Source organism: Symphalangus syndactylus, chromosome 5 (genome assembly GCF_028878055.3).
Source record: "Symphalangus syndactylus isolate Jambi chromosome 5, NHGRI_mSymSyn1-v2.1_pri, whole genome shotgun sequence".
Taxonomy (NCBI): domain Eukaryota; kingdom Metazoa; phylum Chordata; class Mammalia; order Primates; family Hylobatidae; genus Symphalangus; species Symphalangus syndactylus.
The window spans coordinates 8,321,832-8,340,761 of NC_072427.2; the positions used below are offsets into that span (position 1 = coordinate 8,321,832).

At 41.3% G+C, this 18,930-nt stretch overlaps 1 long non-coding RNA gene across 1 annotated transcript in view; it reads left to right on the top strand.

Annotated features, from left to right (window-relative positions):
• LOC129482023 (uncharacterized) overlaps positions 1-12,607 on the top strand; it is a 105,638-nt gene extending 93,031 nt beyond the window's left edge. Inside the window, exon 3 of the long non-coding RNA XR_008657574.2 lies at positions 12,472-12,607. This is a non-coding gene — a long non-coding RNA (uncharacterized lncRNA). The remainder of the gene's footprint in view (positions 1-12,471) is intronic.
• Positions 12,608-18,930: the final 6,323 nt, after the last annotated feature.

The window sequence follows — 18,930 nt, forward strand, 5'->3', positions numbered from 1 at the left end:
AAGATACGAGGTTTTGTTTAAATGAATTGCCCAAATCTAAATACTCCAGAGATCAACTCCTGTGTAATATGGTATTGTGTATTCATTACTTCTGTGAACATGCCTCAAGTACTTTCACAAGATACAGCCACAGACAAGGTCCCCTGACATAGGGAGCACACATGAGGCTCAATGTTAAGGTACAGTCAAGGCGAGGGACAGTACAAAGGCCTGTACTATGGGAGGGTCTGGGCCACACTCCATATAGGAGATTAGGCTAGGCTGAAATCTGAAGGTTAATGAGTGAACTCCTTGGCAAGTGTGGGTGGAGAATTTCAAGCAAAGACCTAGGAAGTTCAAGGAAGTGAAAGGATCTTGGAGTGGACATTTAGAGAGTGGAGCCTGTGGAGAAGGCTGGTGAGAGCAATACCAGATTAGGATGAGAACGCAGGGTGGGCAGAGATGGTGAAGGCCTTGGGGAGCATGCCAAAGATTGGGGGCCTTGTTGTAAGAGCAATCACATTTGAAGGGTTTCGAGTAGCAGTTACATGTTAAGATTTGCGTTTTATTAAGCTTGCCTTGGCACCTTGGCAGGGAGGTGTCTTAGGTCAAGGTTTCTTAACCTTGGTGCTGCTGACATTTTTGAGTAACAGTTCTTTGTTGTGGGGGCTGTTCTGTGCATTGTAGGATTTTTGGCAGCATCCAGGCCTCTAATCACTAGTTGACAGAAGCACCTCCTCATCACCCAGTTGTGACATCCAAAAATGTCCTCAGACATTGCCGCGTGTCCCCTGGCAGGGTAAAGAGTATGTGAAATTGTCCCTGATTTAGAGTCTTTGTTTTAGGGAATGAGATAAAATGATAATCTGAACTGGATGGAGGATCATGGCAGAAGTATGAGTCAGAGGGTAACCAGTAGAACGGATAGATTTGGAGTATAGATAGAGTATGAAGAAGGAGGGCGAAATCAAGGATAAAGCCGAGGTTTGGAATTTAGCAAAGTGAGCTGTGGGGCACAAGAGTGGTTTCCCGATAACATGACACATTCCGTTTTGGAAATGTTGAGTGTGAAGTGCCTGGGGGGCACCCAGGTGCTGATATCCACTGGGAATGAGTCTAGGGTTCAGGTGAGTCTCCCACAGATTCGGAGTCAGTGGTTGGCATTTGACGGCTGCTGTCTTACAGCTAGTGGTGGAAATCGTGCGCCTTCTGGCCCCACTAGTAGCGTTATGGAATTGTGTGCCTTGGATGCCCAAATGCTTGTGGCACTATGCAGAGTAATACGTGGCAGATTCTAAATGCTCAAAGTTCCTTGGCCATTCACCAGGGCCATCCCACTGGAAAAAAGACGCACATGGTCTCCCGACTAAGCAGAAACAGCCCCTGCAAGGTTGACCTTTCCTGCTCTAGGCAGCTGAAGTGTTTCTTAAGTGACGGCTGAATAGTCGAAGCTATTACTTTAACTGTAATTTGTAATGGCTCTCTAACGCTTTAGAGAGAGCTGGGGTTCTTTGGGATGAAAGGTGACTTTTAAAAGTCAGTAATTATACTTCCAGTGAAAATGTGTCTCTGGCACAGTGCATAACTATAGTACGCGGGGCACACAGGAATTCACTCCTGGGCAGGGCTTATATTAATCATAGTTTCAATACCCAGAGAATATGTTCTCAGTAGTTAACCATCCTCTTCCCCCCTCCTTAAAATGTGGACCTTGTAATCAAAAGAAAGACACACCCTCGACTATAGCAGGGCTGCTATGCTAAATAAAAAATTATAGTTATTATACACGGACTTCATACCAAGCAGGGTCAAGTTATAACACATCTGGTAACCTCCATTAAAGAACTGAGTTATGTTCAGCTTGTGTTTTAATTAGCCTGTGATAAACAAAGAATCAAAGGCCATTCTGCTCTGGTGGTTTTTATATTTACGACTGCCTTCACCTACACTCACATACAGGTTTATGAAGTGTAAAAAAGTGAAGAGTTCTAGTCGCACTGTCTAGACCATTTACTGTAATAACTCAGTTAGGAGGCTGTATTTCTGAACCAGCCAGATGTTCACAACAGCCTGCAGAGCTGGTGGGCTGCTTGGCTTACGGAAATGTTGGGACAAACACAGTCTGACCTCCCAGGAAAAGATTTGGTCTCAACACTTCCGGAGCACTCTGGTTTCTTTGTAGTTTGTAAAAATGTATCTGAACAATGGGCTTTAGAAAAAAGAACGCATTGTCTTCACAATCGAGACCTACATAAACCCTTGTCTTCCTCAACGGTTAGAAAGGTTACAGGATCCAATAAGAAAACATGTTTATAGGGGAGGAAGTTGAGCCAAGAAAGGCATCTGCCCCTGGCCCACCTCACCAAGCTCCCAGCCGAGAGAAATACTGAGTTGGTTTATGTGAAAGATGCTAAGAAATTTTGTTAGAAAATCTTCTGAACTTTCATGATTTTCTAGGTATGTTCCAGCTCTACGATTCTCATATCTAAGATTAATTTAGATTATTACACTTTTAAGGTGATATGACTACCTCTCTTGCTGGGCCTGTGGAATTGGCCTGGAATAAGCTTTCTGGAGTGATCCCTACTCCTCTCTGTCTCTTTGGAAAAGCTCACCACCACTTTCCTCGCTGCTCTGAGAGGGGATTCTGTGCCAGATCCTAGCACGGGGAGTTCACTCACAGATTTAGCTCCACTTCTGTTTTCTTCCTTTCAACCACTTTTTTTTTTCTTTTGCCTTTTTAAATAATAAAAAAAAAATCTGTATTTTGAAGTATAACATACAGGAAGAAAAATGGAGAAAATATCAAAGAGGGCACACTTTGTGGGCATATTCACAACAAGGGTTAAAACCTCACAGCACCAGTTTCATCCATGTCCCTACAAAGGACATGAACTCATCATTTTTTATGGCTGCGTAGTATTCCATGGTGTATATGTGCCACATTTTCTTAATCCAGTCTATTGTTGTTGGACATTTGGGTTGGTTCCAAGTCTTTGCTATTGTGAAATTGAACAATGAGAACTCATGGACACAGGAAGGGTAACATCACACTCTGGGGACTGTTGTGGGGTAGGGGGAGGGGGGAGGGACAGCAGTAGGAGATATACCTAATGCTAAATGATGAGTTAATGGGTGCAGCAAAACAACATGGCACATGGATACATATGTAACAAACCTGCACATTGTGCACATGTACCCTAAAACCTAAAGTATAATAATAATAAAAAAAAACTAAAATAAAAAGTGAAAAAAAAAGAAAAAAAAATCACAGCACCCCAGAAATGTTCTCATTTCCCCTTCCAGATATTTTCCTCCTGCGTTCCCCCAAAGTGACCACCCTGGTCTCCAAGATGGATTAGTGTTGCCTCTCTTTGAAGTTTGTATACATAGAATTAAAACATAATGTACTCTTTTGTGTCTGACTTCTTTCACCCTGCATTGGTAAGATTCATCGACGTTGCTGCATTTAGCTGTAGTTGTTTAAAAAATTGCTGTGTGATGTTCCTTTGTATATATACCCCACTTTATTTATTCATTTTACTGTTGATGGAAATTTGATGGTAGTCAGTTTGAGCTGATTATGAATAAAGACATGGACACTTTTGCACATGTCACTTGGTGCACGGGCAAACGTTTCTCTTGCACCTGTCCAGCCTGCTTGTGATTTGCCCTCTGACATCATTCAGCTTCTTAGGACTTGTTTCTCTTTCTTTGACAGATGTTAATGGAGTCTGCTTTGATATTTCTCCTATTTATTGTGTCCACTGCACTGTCTGTGGAATATTTTTAAATGAACTTGCTATCATCGGCAGCCTGACAGTTTTTTTCCTCCTTGTTTTCTCTGTGGAAGCATACGTTCATAGTAGGCTCCCTGACATCGGGGAGCCACATCGACTTCTTCCTTCAGACCAGCAGCTCTCACAGTGTGGTCCTTGCATCTGTGGCATTGCCTGAGAACTTGTGTGAAATGTCCATTTTCGGGCTTCCTCCCAGACCTACAGAATCAGAGATGGGATTTGGAGTACAGAACTCTGTGTTTTAGCAAATTCTCCGGGGAATTCTGATGTCCACTCAAGTCTGAGAACCAGTGCCTTAGCATCGTCTCCACCTCCATCACCTCTCAGCATGCACACAGCAAGAGGCACTTGGTAGGGAATTTATTTATTTATCATCCACTCATTCCACCAGCACTTGTTGGGCACTTTCTACGTCCTAAGCTTCACTCTGCTAAAGGGATATGGATATGAAGATGCATTAGAGATGGTCGTTGCTCTCAGGGGGCTCAAGGTCAGCAAATGGATATAATACAGGGTGACAGATGCCTCTCCTGGGGAGGTCAGGGAATGGTCCATTCAGGAGGTGAGCCTTGCACTCAAATAAGTGTTGAACTAAATCACTGAATGGCAGGCCCCCTAGCAAGAACTAATTAATGCTGGCATGTTGCTAGTAGCCTCTTGGATATAAAAGTGCACAGAGTTGTCATCACTTCCGAAACCCAGGTGCCTGGAACATAGTAGACAGCCATTAAATACGCGTTGAATTTCTGAATGCATGGCTAGTTTTTCTGTGGCTTTTTTTTTTTTTTTTGCCCTGCATTTCATTCATTCAACATGCATTTATTGAGGACCTGCTATATGATAAGAACTCTGCTATACACCAAGTTAAAGGGGGGAATGAAAATAGACACAATTTCTATTTGTCCAAAGACCAGTAGATGAAGCTACTAATGTGAAGTGTGTGAACCGTGGCTGTCTAGGGTAGTGGTCACTTAGCTGTCTTAACTAGCTCCCAGCAAGTTGTTTGAATGTTCTGATTGGTCAAGGAAGCCCAAATGGCTGTGGGGCTGGGGCTAGAACAGGCCTGTGTGTTTGATCTTCTTGATCTGGGAGAGGACGATGTGAAGAGGTGGATCTACTGAGTTCTTCAGGGTGTTTTATACAATTTAAAAGATTCTTTTGATGGTGGGACACATCACACTGACACTCAGAGAGTTGAAAAGTAGAACTCTTTGCCACTTACAGCTCTGAATAAGAGAAGGCTTCCAGGCAGAATTACACAGGTTGTCCTAGGGACAGGATAAGAGAGCTGGAGCTATAGGGTCTGTGTCTGTTGGCAAGGGGAGGGTGGGTTAGCCGGGTCTCAGGGGCTTATCTAAACAATTTTGTGGGCTCTAGGGTACAGTGGCTGTTGCTATTGTCTGGTACCTGACCCTGGGGTACATAGGAAAGGTGCATAATGACCCTGGAGTATGGGAGCCCCTTAAGGGGAACGGTCATGATGTGGACTTAATCAGCTACTCCAGGAAAGAAGTTGACCAGCCCCCAGCCAGGGCCTGACAACTGGATCATGACAACATTTTAAGAAAAATTATATTACATAGGGAAAGTTCATGGAATGACAAATTCTGTTTTGCTGCAATGAAGCATTTATACAGTCTTTGTGTGGCTGTCCTTTTTTCCCTATCCTCAACTTCTCCAGCTATGCAGTGGGCAGTTTTTTGGTTTTCAGGTGGGAATAGAAGTAGGAATTCTGCATCAGCACAAGTGAACCTACGCTATAATAAAAATTATATACAGTATTTCTGTATATAATTTTTATTATAGCATAGGTTGTATATATAGTTGTCCATATACAAAAGAGCCAAGAATTTGAGTTCATAATACTGGCCAGAGCCAGAAAAGAATTATTTTCTTGAATCTGAATAACCACCAAAGGGCATATATTTGTAAACAAACTAAAAACAATAAAAAAGGTTACCACTGTTTTAAAAATGTTATAAATAATCCAAAAAAATGAAGTACCAGAAAAACAAAAAGGAGTAAAGGTATAGTACAAAAACTCACATGTAGACTGCCCTAGTCACCTTCACCTTCACATAACAAATAATCTCTTATAGAAGCCAGCAGACTATCCTTGACAAGCTGACTTTAAAGAAGTAATACATACATAAAGATATAGCAGTAAGATTAGAAATAGAATGCTAAAAAGTGAAAAATCCTGAAACCACGCAAAGCATAGTAAAGAGATTGGGATAGTTTCAGTGCTTTGTTCATAAATAAAATCCAAAGAAATAGCAAAAAAAAAAAAAAAATTATATACAGTATTTCTAGCCTGGTGAGGGAATGATATGTTAAAGGTAACCCCCATAGACCTCATTTAGAGGGTCCTGCTGAAGTTACCTATGAGGGTAAATATCCCCAAAAATAAGGGGTGACCAGACACCCCTTGCTCACGTTTTTTGAAATCAACTCAACGAGTAAGGGTACCTATGTTAAAAAAATGGAGCCTCTATGCAAGGCTGGCAGGCCCTTTTCGGGGAATAGATATTAGATATTAAGGGTGAGCAATGACTTAAATGGTCTAAAACGTCCCAATTAATGTTATTGTGGCCTGCCAAGTGGTTCATTGTTTGTGGGATGAACCAGAGTAAAATCTAGTGAGGCATAAGAATGGAGTAACGCCAGAAATGAACTTCTGCTGTTCTGGAGCCCATTTTACTGGAAGTTGTATGCATGGATTAAAGGAAGTGGGTGGTCGCATTTGGAATCCCTGGCTGTGAACTTTGTCAACTCCACGCAACTGTTTTGCTTGAACTCTTCCTAGGCAACAGTAATTTCTGACTCTGTGGCCCTTGTAGCTGACTGTGCACTGGAACACACACAAATGAAGCAGGACTGTCGGAATAGACACTTGGAAAGAGCAATTAGGTCCACCCAATCCTCTAGACAACGTCTTTTCCCAGTGAGGGTTATGCCCTGCAGGAACTGCCCAGAGATGCAGATCTGAAGCTCATTAAGAGAGACTGAACTGCATCTATATTTAAAGCATCTGCTGTCCCAGGATACAAAAGTAAAGTGGTGGATGTTATTCTTGCTGGATTTGCTGTCTGAAAGCTCAAACATTTCCATCCCTTTCATATAATCTTGATCCTGTAATTCATTGTCTATTTTTTAAAAATTCAACCTGCCTCTACATTAAAAACAAAGCAAAAACAAAACCATCACCACCGTGCTTATTTTAGCAAGTTTATTTTTTAAGAAGATAAAAATCAATATTCTCCCTTGCACAGCTGATGTCCTGGGGGATGAGCTACAGGAATCATAGTTAAATTGCTGCTAGTCTGTCTGTGTGAGAGAAAAGGTCAATATTTTTCTAGAAAGAAAGCACTCTGCTTTTCTCTTGGGAGTTAAGAGAATGCAGCGGTGGTAAATTACTGGATTTTGTGCCCAGGTGATTGCGAGGGATAATTCCACTCCTTGAATGGAAACACCCCTCCTCTGCTATGGTTCTTTCTTCTCACCTCTCTCACTCTCGACTTAGAAAGGATTTCGTGGCCAGGCGCGACAGCTCATGCCTGTAATCCCAGCACTTTGGGAGGCCAAGGCGGGCAGATCACCTGAGGTCAGGAATTTGAGACCAGCCTGGCCAACATGGTAAAACCCTATCTCCACTAAAAATACAAAAATTAGCCAGGTGTGGTGGCGGGTGCCTATAATCTCAGCTACTCGAGAGGACGAGGCCGGAGAATTGCTTGAACCCGGGAGGCAGAGGTTGCAGTGAGCCAAGATCATGCCACTGCACTCCAGCCTGGACGACAGAGTGAGATCTGTCAAAAAAAAAAAAAAAAAAAAAAAAAAAAAACAAGAAAAGGAAAGAAAGGGTTTCATTTGGTCTGTGTCACTAGCTTAACCTTACAGAACTGCTCAGCAAGGACTGACTGCCTTACCCACTAAACTCAATAGTGTAGGAAGTCAGATGTAGGGGTTGTTGCTAAAGAATTCAGATCTAAAATGCCACTGTATCAGTCAGAATAAGCCAGGATCTGCTGAGGTAACAAAAACCTCCAGTCTCAGTTATTTAAAACCACCAAAGTTTCATGCCTGCTCATGCTGCATGTTCACTGCTGCTCATCAGGGGCCTCAGATCATCATTGGGATTATTCAGAGACCCAAGCAAAGGAGACCTGAACTTGACACCTGCCTCATGACCACCAAAGCAGTGGAGATAAAGCAAGATGAGTTGTGCCTCACTCTTTAAGCTTAGCTCTTAAGTGACACACGTCACTTCTGCTTACATTTCATTGGACAAAACAAGGTGTGTGACATATCTACTTTCTGCATGCCCAGAAGGAGGGCAGAACCAGAATGTTTGTGAACAGTCTTAATGACCACTGTGATGGTTCATCTGATGAACTGAGAAGTTTGAAAAGACCTGAGAGGCTATTTCCTCTGGACTTCATCCTAATGAAAATATCTTTTCTTTTTCTGGGGGGGACAGAGTTCTGCTCTTGTTACCCAGACTGAAGTGCAATGATGCGATCGATCTTGGCTCACTGCAACCTCCGCCTCCTAGGTTCAAACGGTTCGCCTGCCTCAACCTCCCGAGTAGTTGGGATTACAGGCGTGCACCACCACGCCCAGCTAATTTTGTATTTTTAGTAGAGATGTGGTTTCACCATGTTGGTCAGGCTGGTCTCAAACTCCTGACCTCAGGCCTCAGCCTCCCAAAGTGCACGGATTACAGGCAAGAGCCACCGCACCCGGCCAGGAGATATCTTTTCTACAATACACTGACCACCGCACCCGGCCAGGAGATATCTTTTCTACAATACACTGACCACTGTCCATGCTCAACCTCTGCTAGAACATTCCTGGTGAGGGGGACCTTGACTACTTCTCAAGGTGGCCATGGTGTTTTTAGACAGTGTTTTAAAGTCCCTTAGAGCCTGCATGTCTGGAGCTTGGCCTCATCCTCTGTCCTCTGGCTATTTGACCCCGGCTATGGCGCTCACCTTGCTGAGTCTGTTTCCGTATCTGTAAAATGGAACTTTGTTCAAAGTTAAATTGAGCATCATGCGAAATGCAATGAAGTCTATTGAGCCTCTACATGGTTGGCACATAATTGAAAACAAAGGTTTGTGCCTCTGCTTTTTCTCCCACATAGGCTTCTGTAAAGTTGAATGTGAAAATGTATATAAATTAGCACATATGTATGTATTCAATTTTTGCTCTACTTGTTGTAGATGGCAAAAATGTTTAGTGACTATGTGCACAATTAAAAAATCATGCCAATATTTGGACCAAAGTGGCTATGGAAAGTCTTGGAAGTCCAGTGTCATAGATGAATATTTATAAATTGTTAAATCATATCAGAATTTATTATTTAAAAATAGATGGATTTTTATTCTTATCTTTTCTCTACTTCCAATTTGTTTTCTGGAATGCCTCCTCCTCCCTATCCTTTGCTTACTTTGAATTATTCTTCATATTTCAGTTTCTCTCCAGTTTTCACTGGCAAAAATGGTCTGTATTTACCCCAGATTGTATCATTTGTCACATACAATGGCCTACAACTTTAAGTACCTTGGAATGATTTTTGAGTGCCACTGTATTCATCCCCACCTTTCCAAATGAATGAACTGGCAGCATATACAAAGTAGCTATCACAGTATCCAGCACTTAGTTAAGTCCTCAACACACGGTGGCTCCTCTCTCCTCCCCTTGGGTAATCTTGGAGGAAAACTGGACCTCTAGTTTTCACTGTTTAAGCTCAATATGCTAAATGAAATTCAGAAACATGTTGCTTGTCATTGCCCTTCATAAAATATTAATGTCATTTTGGACAAATGGCTCAGAGGACATCTGGTTATTCTCTGTGAGTGATGATGGTCTAGTAAAGCAATGGCTATTTGCAGAATGACTCCAGGCATTCAAGAACAGTGGATAAGCAGGAACAACAGTGGGGTCAAGACAATACCAGAGATGAAGGCGGCAAATATCTCTGAACTTTTTTGTGTATATAAGTTGATTTAAATAGTACTTCCCTTCAGAAAAATGCTTTGTTGAACCAATGTGAGGTTTTACAACTCTACTAGTTAACTGGATAATGAACCTGGAGAGCTACTCAGAATTACCACTTTGGAAAAAACAGAAGATACCAACTCAGTTCAATGAATTATCTTACTCTATATTGTTAGCACAGCACGATACCTTATGCATTGGTGAGTCCAAACCTCTCATTTCCTGGATCAGGGGGACTGAAGATCAGAGAGGTCACAAAAATTTAAATCTGGAAATAGTGAGATAGGCATCAAATCAAATTCTTTCAATTTTTAATGTTCCTTCTGAAGTGGGATGAAGACCCTGCAGTCAGTTTTCCTAGGAGACTGGAGAGTGACTTCCAGTGGGGTGGACTCTGGGCTGGTCAGCCTTCCTTCTTTCTGGTTGTGGAGTCAGAAATGGAGAGACTCCAAATATCTTCCCCTCAGGAGATGGTGGCACAAGAGAGACAGCACCCTCCTAAGATTACCTCCGGCCCTGCTAGGTCACCTTTGCAATTTCATTAGCTCCAGCCTGCCTTATTCCATTCACATTAACAGAAATTTTAGATATGGGATTTGGATCAAAAGGCAGAAGCAAGAAAAATTCATGTTGAGTGTTTTTTGAAACCAACTCTGTAACAATTGAATGTATTTGATGTAGAAGTTGTCACCATCTAGACTGATGTCCTCATCGTCAAAGGGCAACAGCAAATGTCTCTAGGTTCCTGTGCTGTCCATTTGTTTCCTGCTCCCTTTTTAAAATGGCCTTATGGAAGGACACCTTCTCCTTCCTGTAGGAATGGGCCACAACCTTCAGGTAAGAACCTTCCCTGACTTCCTCAGCCACCAAGTGGAAGCAGTGTCTTACTCTCAGAACCCACATGGCATTTTATCCATGGCATTTATCCAGCAAGGTGTCCCTTTGGGAACCTGTCACTTTTTATTCTGCACGATAGGTGACTGCGTCCACGCTACATTTCCTATTGTAGAGGGTGAACCCCTCGATGATGTGTCTTTGATTGATTTACCCTCGAATCTCCCACAGTACAGTATGTCTATGCAGCAGCGGCTTTAAAAAGTATAACTGGAAAGCATTGCATCATATAGCATTGTAGGGCTGCCTGAAATAAATTGATGGGCAGTACTGAAAACCACACAGATCTCAGTACCCAGTCTTTGCTTCACGGTGACGAGGATGATGCATGCACTAGTGACTTTAGCTTTGAATCCCTGCCTAGGACATTAGGCCCTTCTGTAATGATTCTGGTCAGTCTGGCTGCTGCTCAGTGGAACTATATCTGGTGCACAAGAGGCACGTATTAAGTGCTCAGCAAACTTGGGCTGAGTGACTAACTTGATGGATAAAATGTACAAGAAACCAGTATCTCAGAGTGAGCCCGAATGAGGCACAGCAGACTGGTTTAGGTTTTATCAGGCCACATTAAAAGTTGCCAAGTCTATGAATTTAAACCAGTAGTATGCTGGTAAGTGTTTAATAATCAGCGTTCTGGAAAAAAGGGCCTGATTTGTAGCATTTGCTGATTCCTCCTTGGTTGATTTCATGCTACCGATGTGATGTCACTGCCCTTAGAGTCCGGAGGGGATACATGTGATATGGGCTGTCCTCCAGCACACCTCTGACTAATCTTTGTCTTTTCGGGGCTCATAAGGTGGTGCTGCTGCTGCAATGATGGTGAGCACAGTTGGGTGCAGTCTAGGAATTCAGATGATCTACATCCAAATTCCGTAGCTACATCAAGCCATCCTTCCAGCAGGTTGGATCAGTGTTTCTAAGTTCTTTATCCTCCCAGCCATGGAGCATTATTTTGGTAATATTTAATTCTGCTTCTGTTATCCAGATACAGCAGATACGGTGCCTCAGACCTCAGAATTAACAGCTAAACATTTAGTAAGGAAAGCTTCCTAAACTCTGCACCAGGGGTTGAAATGCAAACAAAAAAAATAAATTAAATCAGAGTTTTAAAAAATATCACGTAGGAAGCCAACAGTAGCCTTGCTGAATTTGAATAGGTGTATTTAAAAAAAAATCAACCAAATTCCATCAGTTTGGATACATGCTGGCAACTATACGGATATCATTAAGACTGTGGAAATCCCCACCTAGAATTGCTGCTTGTCCTCATTCACTTTCATGCGCACTGTCAGGATGGGCAAAAATATTTGGGAGTGTTCAATGTACTAGGCGTTAATTTCAGAGCATGCAATTTGGAGTAAGACACTCTTGAATTCAATACCTGGCACTCTGACCACTTGCCTGACTAACCTCAATGTGCTTATCTATAAAGTGGGTATAATCATAGTAATCATATAAGAAGCTCCCTGAGCAATTATGAAGCTTAAATGAGAGCATGTGTTCAAATCACTCAGTACACAGAAAGTCCTAATTGCTGAATTGGCAATGCCTCCTAACCCTAGATGCCTCATGATATTTTCCTGGTTAGCTGTGCTTAGGTACATTGTCATTAACCTAAATATTCATGTTTGTGAAACAAATTATATCATCCGAATTGATGCTTACAGTAATCCTGTGACATAGAGAATGGTCTGATTTATTTCCATCCAGTAAATCAAGGTGCTCCCTGGTATTGGAGTATGACACTGGGATTCTTTACTTAGTCCTCTTTCTGCTGCCCTCTGTTCATGTCCAGGACTTACCTGTGCTGCTCCAGAAGCTGGGATTGCCACAGAACAGGGACTGCATAAGTTGAACTCTTCTGGGAACCAAAGCAGAAGCTCATCAAGAGAGTTACCACATTTTTCAGATGTGGATTGCCATCAGAGAGTGTCTGGGAGGTAAAACAAGTGCAAGTTGCCTCACAAGGTCAGTTGATAGTTATTGCAGAGAATCAGATAATGTTGCTTTTCCTTTGAATTGTACTTTTCTTCCAACTGTCCCACATGGTTCACAACCTATAGTTGTGGGGTGATCTTATTTATAATTCCAATACATGGTATGGTCACTGTGTTATTTTATCCTATATGGGAAAGTCTGTATTGTTATCTGCTGATCCACAGGAAAAGCAAATTAACTGAAGTCCTAATAAAAGGCAACTTGGCTGGGTGCGGTGGCTCATCCCTATAATCCCAGCACTTTGGGAGGCCAAGGTGGGAGGATTGCTTGGGTCCAGGAGTTTGAGACCAGCCTGGGCAACCTAGGGAGATTCTGTCTCTACAAAAAATTAAAACAAAAAAATAAGCCGGGCATGGTGTCATGTACCTGTGGTCCCAGCTACTTGAGAGGTGGGAGGATTGCTTGAGCCCAGGAGGTCGAGGCTGCAGTGAGCTATGATGATGCGACTGAGCTCCAGCCTGTGCGACAGAGTAAGACCCTGTTTCAAAAAAAAAAAAAAAAAGAAAAAAAGGCAATTGAAGCTATACAGAGTGGCTCCCTTCCAAAGAATATATTATGAAAAGAGGGAAAAAACGAGAGTGGGGAAACCTGAAAACTCTACCTCAAGGCCAACGTCCACAGCGATAAGCCATGTTGATAGTGCGCACCCTGGATATGATGTGATGAGAATGGGATTTTACCTCTGTGCTCTTCTTCCACAAAACAAATAACCTCTATCTAATCGTGAGGAAAATAGCAGAAACTTTCCAACTGAGGGACATTCTACAACAGCCCTGACCAGTACTCTTCAAAACTGTCAAAGTCATAAGAAATAAGGAATGTCTTGAGACACTGTCATAGCCCAGGGGACCTGAAGGAGACATAACAGCTAAATGAAATGTGGTGTCCTGGATGGGATCCTGGACCAGAAAATAGACACTGGGTAAAAATGAAGGAAATTGGAATGAAGAATTGACCTTAATTGATCATTATGTATCCATATTGGTTAATTAATGATGACAACTGTGCCCTACCAGCAGAAGACTTTAACAATAGGGGTAACTGTGGATAGGATGCATGGGAACTCTTCGTACTATCTAAAGTTTTTCTTTAAATTCAAAGCTATTCTATAATTAAAAATATATTTTTAAAAAGGCAACTCAGCCTAGAGGCTTGCTTTATTAATTTATTTTCAAGACTCAAAAGCTATAATTATGAATATAAAACTATTGGGAAATAAAGAATTTAATATATAGCCCTTGATTATATTCTATTGACAGTCCAGGGGAAGAGATGGCAGCAAGGGGGATGCGTAAAATGAGAGGAAAGTCAAAGGTCTTATAGAGACGACAGGAGTATGAGACTGAGACCAATTCAGGGGCACAGAGGGAAAGAGATACGCCAATCACAGATGCAAAATCTAAACAGGCATTGGACATGGGCTTAGACACCGATTCCAACATGTAAAAGAGTAACATAAAAAGCTATAGAAAATGCAGTGTGGAGGCAGCACTATTTCCATTTTGTGTCTACTCTGTTCTTGCTGCTCAAGCCCAGGTTCCCACTGAGATTACTTTTTTCTAATTTTTTTTTTTAGACAGAGTCTCCCTCTGTCGCCCAGGCTGGAAGGCAGTGGTGTGATCTCCGCTCACTGCAACCTCTACCTCCCAGGCTCAAGCAATTTTCCTGCCTTAGTCTCCTGAGTAGCTGGGATTACAGGCACGTACCAGCACACCTGGATAATTTTTGTATTTTTAGTAGAGATGTGGTTTCACCATGTTGGCCAGGCTGGTCTCAAACTCCTGGCCTCAAGTGGTCCACCTGCTTTGGCTTCACAAAGTACTGGGATTACAGGCTTGAGCCACCGCACCCAGCCCCTCCATGACATTTCATAGCTGTAGTCAAAATCCTTACTGGCCATGAAGCTGAGGGTTGTTTGTTCAAGTGGCCAGAAGTTTTCTAATTCTGCATTGCATAAGCCCTTTACAAATAATGCTTTATAGAATAATTTAAACATTCATTTGAATAAACACAACTTACAACAACTTTATAACAAAAACAACAATAAAACTGGAATCTCAACTGTTGTCTAACAAAATTAAGGGGAAATAAGAAATGAGCACTCTCGTGCTACAAGAACAGACTACTGAAAACCTCAGCTTATGCACATGGTATTTTAAAGTTGGAAGGGACCTCAGCTGTAATATTTAGCTTGCAGTCTTGGTAGTGTCAGGAACATATGTTAAACTGGAATGCCGGGTGCCTGAGTTTTTCAATGCCTCTGGGCTCCTTCTCCTTTCATTTAGGAACAAGGTAGCACACTTTTCATGATCTGCCAGGGCCTCAGTACGACTAGAACTAGTAACAGACAAAAATGTCAACAGGCTTACATTTGAATTTGTCTTTTTAGGCAGTGGTTTTATAGATTAATCATTGAAAGTAACTCTTGCTTATCTATATGACATGTGCTCTCAAAATATTTTGTATTAGAACACTTTCTTTCATGGATCCTGTTTAGTTCCTTTTTTTCTGAGAAAAGAAACATATGCCTTTTCTATGACATTTCTATGAATTTTCAGCTGCTAAATCATACTGTTGAATGGAATAACTTTTCTAAATGTTTTTCTAAGCATGCTATAACTTCCCTTCTCTTTGGATCAATTCCTGGCTTGTTACATAGCATTGATGCTAAGGACTTATTTTACTTTTATTCTAAGTTAGTTTCTCTATGTTTTGGATTCTATGTTTTCTTTCATTCTCTCTGGGAATGTTTTATTTTCTTTGAGTATACTATATTTTCAAGTAATTTTAAAAGCTTTTGTGTTTTCTGCATGCCTAAAAATTTTATTTCACTCATTCCTAACTGATAGTTTGACTAGATATAGAATTCTGGTTTAAAATAATGTTCTTTCATAACTGTGAAGACATGACTTCATTATTTTATAGCAGTTAATTTTCTGATAAGTCTGATGCCAATCTGATTCTAGTGTCTTTATAAATATATGTTTCCATCTCTCTTATATATTGAAAACAGTTTCTTTATTCTGGGATTCTGAGATTTCTTTACACTTTTTCATTTATCCTGCTTAGCATTTGATGGACTCTTCCAATCAGAAAGTTCAAGTTTCTTTGATAATTTTGTAAGTTTTGATAAATTTTTTCTCTCTAATTTTAAAAGAGGTGGCTATGAATCTTCATAGGTGGATCTTCTATTTTGTTTCTTTTCCTTTTCTTTATCTTTTGGACCCATTTTATGAAGATTTCTTTGAGTTTATATTCTAATCCTATGTTTATTTTGTTATATTCAGTCGTGATATTTTTAATTTTCAAGAACTCACTTAATCCCTGAATGTTTCTGCTTTTGTTTCATAGATTCAAGAAGTTTGGTTCTTTTTCCCTGGGGATACTAACAGCTCTCTTCTGTTTCCTGATATCTTCCCCTTGGGGTTAAATGCTGGACATTTGTTCATCTTCGGTCCTCTCTTTCATGCTAATTGCTTTGTTTATAGACCCTCTGATTCTTAGCCATCCGTTCAAAGTTATAAATAAGAAAACGTGCTGGTGAGCACAGTCCACGGGCTTGGCTTTCCTGTGATACTGAACATTTCTGTTTCTTTTCTTTTTTATCATTCATAAAAAATCTTGATTGTCCTATCATGTTCAAAAGTTTAAATGCAGACAACTTTTGGATAAATACATTCTAACTATTCCAGCTAATTCTTAAGCACTTATGATGACAAAGTTTTGTTTGGTGTGATAGTAGAAAAACAGACTAATTTTCCTAAAAATCCAAGGGTTTCACATTAATCTAGTTTTGAAAACTGTAGCCTGTATGTTTCTAACCTGGCTATAATAAAATAAGTTTATATAAAATGTTTAGTGATGTGAAAAGTTGTTAACTTCCCAGTTTTCAAAGGTCATTTTAGTACTTTTACCTGAATTTCTTTATTATTATTATTATACTTTAAGTTTTAGGGTACATGTGCACAATGTGCAGGTTTGTTACATATGTATCCATGTGCCATGTTGGTGTGCTGCACCCATTAACTCGTCATTTAGCATTAGGTATATCTCCTAATGCTGTCCCTCCCCCCTCCCCCCACCCCACAACAGTCCCCGGAGTGTGATGTTCCCCTTCCTGTGTCCATGTGTTCTATTTGAACATTTCTATTTCTGTACACAAGTGTCTTTGTCTGTTCAGGCTGCCATAAAAAAATGCCCTAGACGGGGTAATTTATAAACAACAGGATATATTGCTCACAGTTCTAGAAGCTGGGAAAACCAAGATCAAAGTCAGCTGATTTGGTGTCTGGTGAAGGCTTGTTCATCATCGATGGCACCTTCTTGCTGTGTCTTCAGATAGTGGAAGGAGTGAACAGGCTTCCTCAGCCTCTTTCGTAAGACAGGGCTCTCATGGCCTAATCACCTCCCAAAGGCATTACCTCTTAATACTATTGCATTGGAGATTAGGTTTCATTATATGAATGTTCGGAGGATACAAACATTCGGGTCATAGCAACAGGTCAATATGATAAAAAAGACCAGCTTCTCTTGGGGTATGTGGGGTTGAAGGAGGAGACACCTTCTTCCAAACACCCTCCATGCTGCAAAATGGGGAGCTTTGCAGCAGAGACGCATCACCCATCCCAGGAACATTCATTCTCTCCTGGCCACTCACTCACTTGCTATTAGGGTACAGTCCCCTGGTATTAGCCTGGAAGTCATGAACCCTGATTCCAGTGGCCCAGAAATTGAGCAGGAAAGTCTCAGTGTTTGAGGGGGGCACCGACCCACCAGCCTCTGCCCATGTGCCCCTTTTCTCTCCTGTTCCTTGAGTTTCCATTCCAGGAAAAGTGGCTCTAACCTCTCCTCTAGTCTTTCCATGTGCCAATTAGGACAATAGCATTTTCCACTGTAAATTTTGTTTTATCAATATCTCATTTAATTAATTTAATTTCTGTTCTCCAGATTTTTAAAAAACTTATTTATGTTATTCTGACCTCCCTATTGTTCACCCTTATTTTCTTTTTCTTTTCTTCTTCTTCTTCTTCTTTTTTTTTTTAGACCGAGTTTTGCTCTTGTCACCCAGGCTGGAGTGCAATGGCACGATCTCAGCTCACTGTAACCTCTGCCTCCTGGGTTCAAGGATTCTCCTGCCTCAGCCTCCCAAGTTGCTGGGATTACAAGCATGCACCACCGCACCTAGCTAATTTTTTACATTTTTAGTAGAGATGGGGTTTCACCATGTGGGCCAGGCTGGTATCGAACTTCTCAGCCTACCAAAGTGCTAGGATTATAGGCATGAGCCACCACACCTGGCCCACTCTTATTTTCTTAGGTCTTGGATACATTTCCTTTCCTACATCTACACTGTATTTTCAATGGAAGATTTCGAGGAAGAGAATGTAAATGGGTGTGTTCAATCCATCATCTGGAACCAGAAACCCTTTTAATTCATTCTTAGTAGTACAGTTATCATTAAAGCATATGACTCTCCTTGGCCTATGACTGAGAAAATGAAACATGGGTGCACTGGATACTTCAGGTAAGAGAAAATTCTCACTGTACAGTGGTTAAAAGAGTATGTTTAATCCAGGTCCACCACTCCCTAAGCTAAGTGTTTCCTAAAAGTTTCTGCCTCTCTTTCCTTATTCATACAATCATGAATAGTAACAGTACCTCCCTCAAGGGTTGGTGTGAGGGTTGTAAGAAGGCCTAGCGCCTGGCATAAAGCAAACTCTCAACAGATGCTCACTCTGTAAGTGTCTTCTGCAGGCAGATTCTGCGGCAGTTGTATTGCAAATGTGCAGCGTTTGCTGATAGAAAGGTTGTTTATATCCCTTTTGATATTCTTCCAAGAAATAATCATACACAGCCAATATGAAAAATAGTATAATAGGCTGGACACAGTGGCTCACACCTGTAATCCCAGCACTTTGGGAGGCAGAGGTGGAAGGAATGTGTGAAGCAGGAGTTTGGTACCAGCCTGAGCAACACCGTGAAACCTCATCTCTATAAAAAATTTTTAAAAAATTATCTAGGTGCAGTGGCACCATCCTGTAGTCCCAGCTAGTTAGGAGGCTGAGGTGGCAGGATCCCTTGAGCCCAGGAATAAAAGGGTGCAGTGAGTGATGATTGTGCCACTGCACTCCAGCCTGGGCAACAGAGTGAGACCCCATCTCTAAAAAAAGGTATAATAAGTGACTGAGATAGAGGTGAAGCAAGAGCAAGGCTGGAAGGAACCTTAGAGCCTATCATATGCAACCACCTCATTTCA